Raw genomic sequence first — 8,689 nt, 5'->3', positions numbered from 1 at the left:
AATCAGGAGGTTGGCAAGTTTCTTCTAATACCCTGCTTCAGCATCCTCCACTGGTGAATTTCATCCTCAAGGGTACTTCATGATTCAAGATTGCTGCTAAAGTGCCAGCCATCAAGGAGATGATAGCTGTGAATATGGGAATGGGGGCTTGTTGAGAAAAGGAATATAAAAGAATAAGAGGTTGAAATAAAGAACCTTGGAGAATGAGCACAAGGAAGGGTCTGGAAAATGCACCGAAAAGAGACAAAGAGGAAACTTCCGGTAGCATGTCCACAAAAGGCAAGGAAACACAAAGCTTCGGAATGGAAAAAAAGGTTGGTAAGTGGTGTCTAATGGTAAAGTCCACGGCAACTGAAAAATACATGTTGGATGGAAGAATGTGAGGTCCTTAGTGACCTTTAAAAGAAGAGCATCATTCACATTTTCTATGGCAGTGGATCTCAGAGTTAAGGAAATGTTAGGTGGTGAAGTAGTGAAGCATTGATTCCTCTTCCATGAAGTTTTGTGACAGAGGGAAAGAAAGAAATGGTGGTAAGGCTTAAGTTTAGCAGTATTGAGGTAATGTTTTCATAGATTAGAAAACCTGAGTACAATTTCCCTTTATGATGTCAAGTCTCTCCTGAGACTAGATTTAAATCACTTGAGTGTATGGGCTGGGACAGCCAAGTGCTTCTTCCATATGAGCAGTTCCAATCCAGTATCTCCCAGGGAAAGTGAACCAAGTGTTGGCTGATATTATATCATAATAAAGGGCTGACATTACACTTTTTGAAGGCTGTCTGGTAAGCTTAATTAATTCATTTTTGTTTTTCCCTCCCAAAGCTGGATGGAAACTCATCCAACTCTGGCGTGGGTTCTTGAAGAAAAATTATATTGCAAAAGTGAGGATGTTTCATGGCCTTCTGCACTCCCCCAAGGGCAGCAAAGGCTCTCTGGGTGCTTTGCAAAGCTTCAGAGTCTGAAATGTCAGGGCCGTGGATCCATTTCAGAAAAAATAAATATCAGATTACAATACATTGTTTTTGCAGCTGACTGAGGCTTTGGTGTAGTGGATATTTCATTCTGCAGTTGCAAATTGAGAGAGAAGTTGCTGGCAGGGCAAAGTATGGTGTTTGCATCATTTCTTTATGAAGCCATTTTCTCCCCTCAAGCGGTGCATTCCCAGAAGACTTTTTTTTCCCCCTCCACAAATGCCTGGTGTTTTTGCAGTGCTCAGCATGCATGACTTGCTTTGAAAGCTGTTAAAAATAAAGACAGATAGTTGGACTAGTTCTCTTGGTACCTTTCATTCTTTTCTCCATAAATTTTTGCCCCCTCCCTCCCACCCTCTGCCTTAGGTCCCTCCCTGGAAACCCTTGTACTATGAAATTATGATAGAATGGCAGATACTGAAACCATACATGCCTTGCATTTCTAATTTTCTAACCTGAAACTAGTGAGCCATAACACCCTGGAAGCTTAAAGCTGCCGGAGGCAAATCCAACTCTTCTGACTTTAAAATAGCAACACATCTTTTACCATTTTAGCTATTTTGAGGTAGATTTTCATACACATGCATGCTGATTGAAATTAAATGCATTTTATTTTTATCTTTTTTTTTTTCCTTCTGGGGAGATAGCAGACTTGGGGGCACTTGTTTTCTACCTCTTAGAGAATAAATTTGAATACCTAAAGTAGGTATTAAGCTACCTAACAGTAAGTTTTCTACATATATCGATGAAAACCAGTCCAGAAATAGACCCATGCAAATATAGTCAGCTTATCTTTGACAAAGATTCAAAGACAATCCAGTGGAGAAAGGATCTTCAACAAATGGTCCTAGGACCTAGATAAGCACATTACACCTTTCACAAAAATTAACTCAAAATGGATCATAGACCTAAATGTAAAGTGTAAAACTATAAAAATTCTACAAGAAAACCTAGGAGAAAATCTATATGATGTGGATTAGGAGATGAGTTTTTAGATATAATGCCAAAAGCACAATCTATGAGAGAAAAAAAAGTTATGTCAGATTTTGTTAAAATTAAAAACTTATCTGCAAAAGACACTGTTAATAAAATGAAAGAATGGAAGAAAATAATTGCAAACATTTATCTGACAAAGGATTTATATCCAAAATATAACAAATTCCTAAATTCCTAAAACTCAATAATAAGAAAAAAATGGAAAACTGTAAAGATTGGAGAAGCCATTTGGATTGTGAGAGGTTCTTGCTCTCAGAAGATTCTTCAAGCAATCACTATATCAACCAACACAGATGTTTTTCTTTCTTCATATAATGAAGATCAGGAATCAAAACCTATTTGAAAAGCTGAAGATACACCATTAATCCCCACTGGAATAGCAGGTTTTGCAGCAATTGTTGCATATGAATTAACAAATTAAAGATCAGGGGAAATATGAAAACCTTCCTTCACCTGACCCACATGTGTATGGCAACCCAAGGCTTTGTTGTGCGAGCAATGACTCTTGGTATGGGCTATTCCCTATATTGGGAATTCTGGGCAAAACCTAAGCCTTACAAGAAGAAGAGATGCTGTCTTGGTCTTGTTGGAGGAGCTCGCATTAGTTACACATTTCATTATTGAGGTTACATGTTTATGTTGAAAATAAATTGAATGTATTCAACAATAACATGGTATTTTGAACATTGGCTGCCTTTCTTGCAGGCTTGATTTGCTTGGTGACGAAAGTACCCATGACTGCTTCACTAACTAGGTCACTCAGGAGAGTCAAGTTAACACAAAAGAAACATGTCACCTAAATGGACTTGATGATGCTAAAATGTCCACCTTTTAAAAATGTTAAGATGAAATCAGTTCTAAAGAAGACAGTAGGCCAACCTTGAAGTACTCCCTGTTTTCTGCAGATTTTTGCATGCTTTAATGTTATGTAGGAGTCCTATTTATCCTGCTTAACTCTTTTCTGCCTGTCTTGTGGACTGGTTGGCTCTTTTGGAACTCTTTTAAAAAAGTGCATGGAGTATAACTTCTAAAGCCACCCACAACTGAAATTGTATGTGTGTGTGTTTAAACCAAACCTAGGCTGGGCAAAGTGGCTCACACCTGTAATCTCAGCACTTTGGGAGGCTGAGGTAGGCAGATCACTTGAGGCCAGGAGTTTGAGACCAGCCTGGCCAACATGGCGAGACCCCGTCTCTACTAAAATTACAAAAATTAGCCAGATGTGATGCTGCACACCTATAATCCCAGCTACTCGGGATGTTAAGGCATGAAAATCGCTTGAACCCATGAGGAGGAGGTTGCAGTGAGCTGAGATCACACCACTGCAGTCCAGCCTGGGTGACAGAGTGAGACTTTGTCTCAAATAAATAAATAATAAACGAAATCTAGAAAGCTTACAGCAGAGCTACATGGTAGTGGTATTTATTTCAGAATCACAATTCTTGTGTTGTTTGTTTGTTTCTTTGTTTGTTTTTGATACTGAGTTTTGCTCGTTGCTTAGGCTGGAGTGCAATGGCATGATCTCGGCTAAATGCAACCTCCACCTCCCGGGTTCAAGTGATTCTCCTGCCTCAGCCTCCCAAGTAGCTAGGATTACCGGCATGTGCCACCATGCCCGACTAATTTTGTATTTTTAGTAGGGGCAGGGTTTCACCATATTGGTCAGGCTGGTCTTGAACTCCTGAACTCAGGTGATCCACCAAGCTCAGCCTCCCAAAGTGCTGGGATTACAGGCATGAGCCACCATGCCTGGCCTCAAAATCACAATTCTAAACATAAGAATAGCTTAATTATGGATTCCAGTTTAGCTCTTAAATATTGCAGAATTATATTTCTGCTGCTATTGTATTAGAATAATTTTTAAATGTCATCTTGAAAGAGAAATATGTATTTTAAGCACTAATGCAAAGATAAATGAAGAATACTTTAAATGTGTGCATTATGTTTATTTTCTCCATAAGAATCATAAACATTAAACAAATTACCTATAATGGTAATTTAGACATACACAGGGAGGAAAGGGCCATCTCCAAGCCAAGGAGAGAGGCCTCAGAAGAAACCAACCTGCCAACAACTTGATCTTATGCTTCCAAGCCTCCAGAATTGTGAGAAAATTAATTTGTGTTGTAAACCACAGAGTCAATGGTACTCTGTCATGGCAACCACAGCAAACTAATAGAGCCCTTTGCCTACCTGAATTTTGGAAGTATTGGGAGGAACCCAGCTGACATTTAGATGAAGTATAGAAATACTTCTTTACACAAGTTTAATAAAATTGATATCATTTATGGTATACTTATTCAAAATTACAGTGTAGTAGCTATTTATATTCCAAGACATTAATCTTTAGGTTAAAAATAAAGTGTGGTGTGGAGGAAAATACCAAATTACAAGTTTTTGTGATCACCTTCTCCATTTCTTCCTGAGGGTAAAAGAAACAGTATTTACTTGGTTTGTTTATCAGGGTATTGTTGTGGAAGGAGAGAAGACTTGAAAAATTGAGGAGGTGCAATTAATCTTCATGAGAACAAAAAGAGAAAAGATAGGAGAGGTAGAGAGAAGAACTAATACAACTGGAAACTTTGGAGAGTACGTGAGAGAGAAAAGATTTAGGAAGAGCTATTAGGAGTGGACCATTTCGGGGGATGGTATATAAGAAGGGCTATTAGGAAGGCATACCATGTAGAATCCATTGTGGTGTGTCCTCATCCTTCCATGAAAAATTGTCACAAGATTTCCACATTATTCTCCAAGGCTTTAGATTTATATTGCTTTTTCTGACATTCCAAAATGTTGAAAAGGTTGTAAAATGAAAACGGGGCGCTTAAGACAGCTCAGTGCATTTAGTATTTTTCTCTTAAAATTTTCCACAATGTGAAACACAAAGTAAAATGCTATAAGGGCAATGATTAAGCAAAGAATATTTTAAAGTTTACTTTTTCTTCCATTTGATTTCTCTAGCTTTCAAGTGTCTGCTACTTAGTCCATCTGTTGTTCTATTATGTTGTTTTTGGCAAACAGATGCAGGAGAAGAACACTATTGCCTTTTCTGTTTTATATAACCCTAGAGATACAAACATAATTTTAGTTGAGTTTTCTTTTGTAGAGAAAAATTGCAAAGGACTAAAATACACCAAAAAAATTACTGTATATTTTAAATGAAAATATAGGCATTGTCTAATATACCCTTCCAGGTTACCTGATTCTATGGAGTCTCTATACCTTTTATTTTATTTGAGTTCTTTACAATTCTGCAACTGAAAAATGCAAATGATTCAGAATTATGCAATCATCACTAATTTCAGAACATTTTCATCACTCCAAAAGAAACCTCATCTCCATTAACAGTCACCCTCCTTTCCACCTTCCTCTCAGCCGTTCTCAACCACTGATCTACTTTCTGCCTCTGTGGATTTGCCTATTCTGGACACAACTCATATAAATGGAATTATGCAACATATGGCCTTTTGTGTCTGGCTCTTCTGAGGCAGCATAATGTTTTCCGGGCTCATCCCTACTATAGCATGAACGAACACTCATCCGTTTTTATGGCTTAGGGCTGAGTGGTGTTCCATTGTGTGGACATACCACCTTTTGTTTGTCCATTTATCAGTTGATGGACATTTGTGTTTCTTCCACATTTCAGCTATTACAAATAATGCTGCTATGAAAAAAAAAAAGAAAAAGAAATGCAAATGATGCTGCACTGATTTTTCTAAGGCACCCATGGCTTCTTTATCACATTCAGATAATTTTTACTTGTTTTCAGATCGTGGCTAGCTTATATAAGAGTCTTGGTTTGGTTTTTAAAGTCAAAAGAAACACTTTTTCCTTTCCCTACCTGTTCATAAAATTGAAAGACCATAGCATTGGGATGGAATTGAACCTCCACAAATATATAAAGGAATCTGGTGGAAGTTCAATTGATTCTCCCCTACCCAAACAAGTCATTTTGGTACCAATTATGGAAATTCAAATTCATTTCAACATTTATGATAGCCTACATATATGTCCTTCTCTTCAAATTGTTCTTTGAACTGGTTGTAACATCTTACTGGTTTCCTCATTAATGAGTTAAATAAAATCTTTGACATGTGTCCATTTTCTATTTGTAGAAGAGTCATGAGTCTATCTTTTCTAAAAACTTTATCCTTAGTACTCTCATAAACTGACTGTCTTTAAGCTTTTAGGAGCCCAGCTGAATATTAGTCATACCTGAGTTTCAACTGGACACAAAAAGTGAATTACTGTTTTGGAGTAAGGAATAGCAGGGGGCGGCAGTGGAACAGCAGGGCTGAACTGACCTCTCTATACCTCAGACAAGAGTCTCAACTGTGTACATCTCCAACTAACCCAGGGAACCTAGTTATAATCTGCATGACATTTTTATCTCTGACATTCAGTTTGACTTTCAAGTATCACACAGTAGAAAAAAGAAACTCATGAATCCAAAATGAAACTGAATAATATTTTTCCACTTGGCACTATACCATCTAGTCTAATGTGAAAAAAAAATCCATTTCAGTTTGCTACTGCCTGCTGATTAGCATAAGCTCAGCTGTCCTTCAAAAGTTCAGCCTCTCCTAAAAGCAGACACAGTCACTGCTGTGAGCAAAAGGGGAAGAGAAGAATCTCAATTCTCAAATTTTCCTGAGGGTTATTTTTTGGGAAAAAATACATTTAATGCATGGATTTCGCTTACTCTGAAAAGTTCCCTCATTTCTATTTTAAAGGTAACATCAAAGAAGTGCTGACAACTTCCAGTGAGCAAAACACCTGCCATCTTGAGATAGATGTTGCCAAAAAACAGAAAATGATGCAAGAGGTTCGCTGTATCAGAATCAGAAACACAGGCCACATGCTTTCTGCCACTGCCAAACTTGAAGCCACATCCTGGCATTTCAGTTAAATGCTCTTTCCAAGGCACCTATGGCTTCTTTATCACATTCAGATAGTTTTCACTTGTTTTCAGCTCTTGGTTGGATTATTTAAGAGTCTCCAGTTGGATTTGAAAGTCAATAGAAATACTTTTTCCTTTCCCTACCTGTTCATAAAATTGAAGGACAAGAGCACTGGGATCAAATCTAGGCAAATATCTTAACAGACAATACCCAAAATGTAATTTTCAAAATGTTTAGAATTACGTAATTCTCAATTAAATTTACAATGAATAGAAATCAAAGTTTTATTAAACTTAATAATGAGTTAATGGGTTTTTTTGAACCAACAAAGTTGGTTCAAACTTGTAGGATACAAAGACTGTCAATTATATAATCAATGAAAGAAAAAAAATCACAAAGTTAGATGCAAAACTTATTGTCCTACCAGCAACACAACTATACCTTTGAGGTTATCTTTCCTACCCAAGGAAATTTGTGTGTATCACCACCAGGCAAAAATAATCCCCACCGTTTCTGGACAAAAATTATTGCATAATATTGACCAAAAATTATTTATACCTTATCAGTTTCCGTAAAGTGATACTATAGAGTTGTAAATTGTCTGAGCCCTAATCAACAGTAAATGGTAAATCAAACTTACATACTGTGTCACCCCAGGGCAGGAGTCATCCAACTGCAGCCTTGCTTAGACTCTGGACCAAAACTAGCTCACCACCTGTTTTATAAATAAAGTTCTATTGGAACCCAGTTCCACACATTTGTTTATATGCTATAAATGGTTGCTTTTGCTGCAGAGTTGAATAGTTGTGACAGAGACTGGATGACCCACACAGTCTAAAATACTATCTGACCTCTTTACAGAAAACAAAATAAAACAAAAATCTTGATGTGTTAGGACATCCTTGTTTTGCTACAAATACCTGAGACTGGGTAATTTACAAGAAAACAGGTTTAATTGGCTCACAGTTTTGCAGACTATACAAGTATACTGACAGCCTCTGCTTGGTTTCCGGGGAGGCCCTGGGGAGTGAAAGTCACTCACGGTGGAAGGCAAAGTGGTAGCAGGCACATCATACAGCAAGAGCAGGAGCAAGGGGTAGACAGGAGGTGCCACATACTTTGAAACAATCAGATCTCAAAAGAATTCACTCACTATTGTGAGTAGAGCACCAAGCCATGAGGAATCTTCCCCCATGACCTGAACACCTTCCCCCAGGCCTCACTTCCAACACTGGGGATTACACATCAACATAAGATTTGGAGGGGGCATCCAAACTACATCATGTGCCAACTTTTGATCTGGGAAAAGGACATTGTCTAACAATGGAAACAAAGTTTCCATTTTTCTTTTTAACCTTACATATAAGCTTTGGGTAATAGTTTTTCTTAACAACAATATTAGTTAAAAGAAAAAAAAAAAGCATGAGATTAAAATCAGAAAAATGTCTTCAGGGAAAGGCACATCTGAAGGAATTTAAATCCCATGAATATGTGACTGAAAATTTGTGCATTGCAGCCACATGTTTCAATGAAATTAGCTTAACAGCACTGGAGATCCTCAGACTCTCCTTCAGTATCAATTGAAAGAGAAACACTAAATTCTTCATTTGTAGGTTAACGTTTAGAAATGGTATTGGAGCAAGAGTTTTAAATACCAGTGTAGACTAATCTTGTCCATGTTACTTCTTCAGAGGTTATGTATTTCCTGTAGTCACTAGATATGACCAATGTGAATTATAGACATTTGGGGGATTTCGTAGACTCCTTAGCCCCCATCTGCAAAGAAGGGGTAGGCAAAATGTCATATTAAGCCCAATCCAC

At 37.5% G+C, this 8,689-nt stretch overlaps 1 pseudogene; it reads left to right on the top strand.

Annotated features, from left to right (window-relative positions):
• The first annotated feature begins 266 nt into the window (after window positions 1–266).
• On the top strand, window positions 267–2,591 carry LOC102139223 (HIG1 domain family member 1A, mitochondrial pseudogene; annotated as a pseudogene).
• The last annotated feature ends 6,098 nt before the right edge of the window (window positions 2,592–8,689 follow it).

The sequence above is a fragment of the Macaca fascicularis genome, chromosome 10 (assembly GCF_037993035.2).
Source record: "Macaca fascicularis isolate 582-1 chromosome 10, T2T-MFA8v1.1".
NCBI classification, from domain to species: domain Eukaryota; kingdom Metazoa; phylum Chordata; class Mammalia; order Primates; family Cercopithecidae; genus Macaca; species Macaca fascicularis.
The sequence above is the reverse complement of the archived record's forward strand: the minus strand, read 5'-3'. Positions and strand labels throughout refer to the sequence as shown.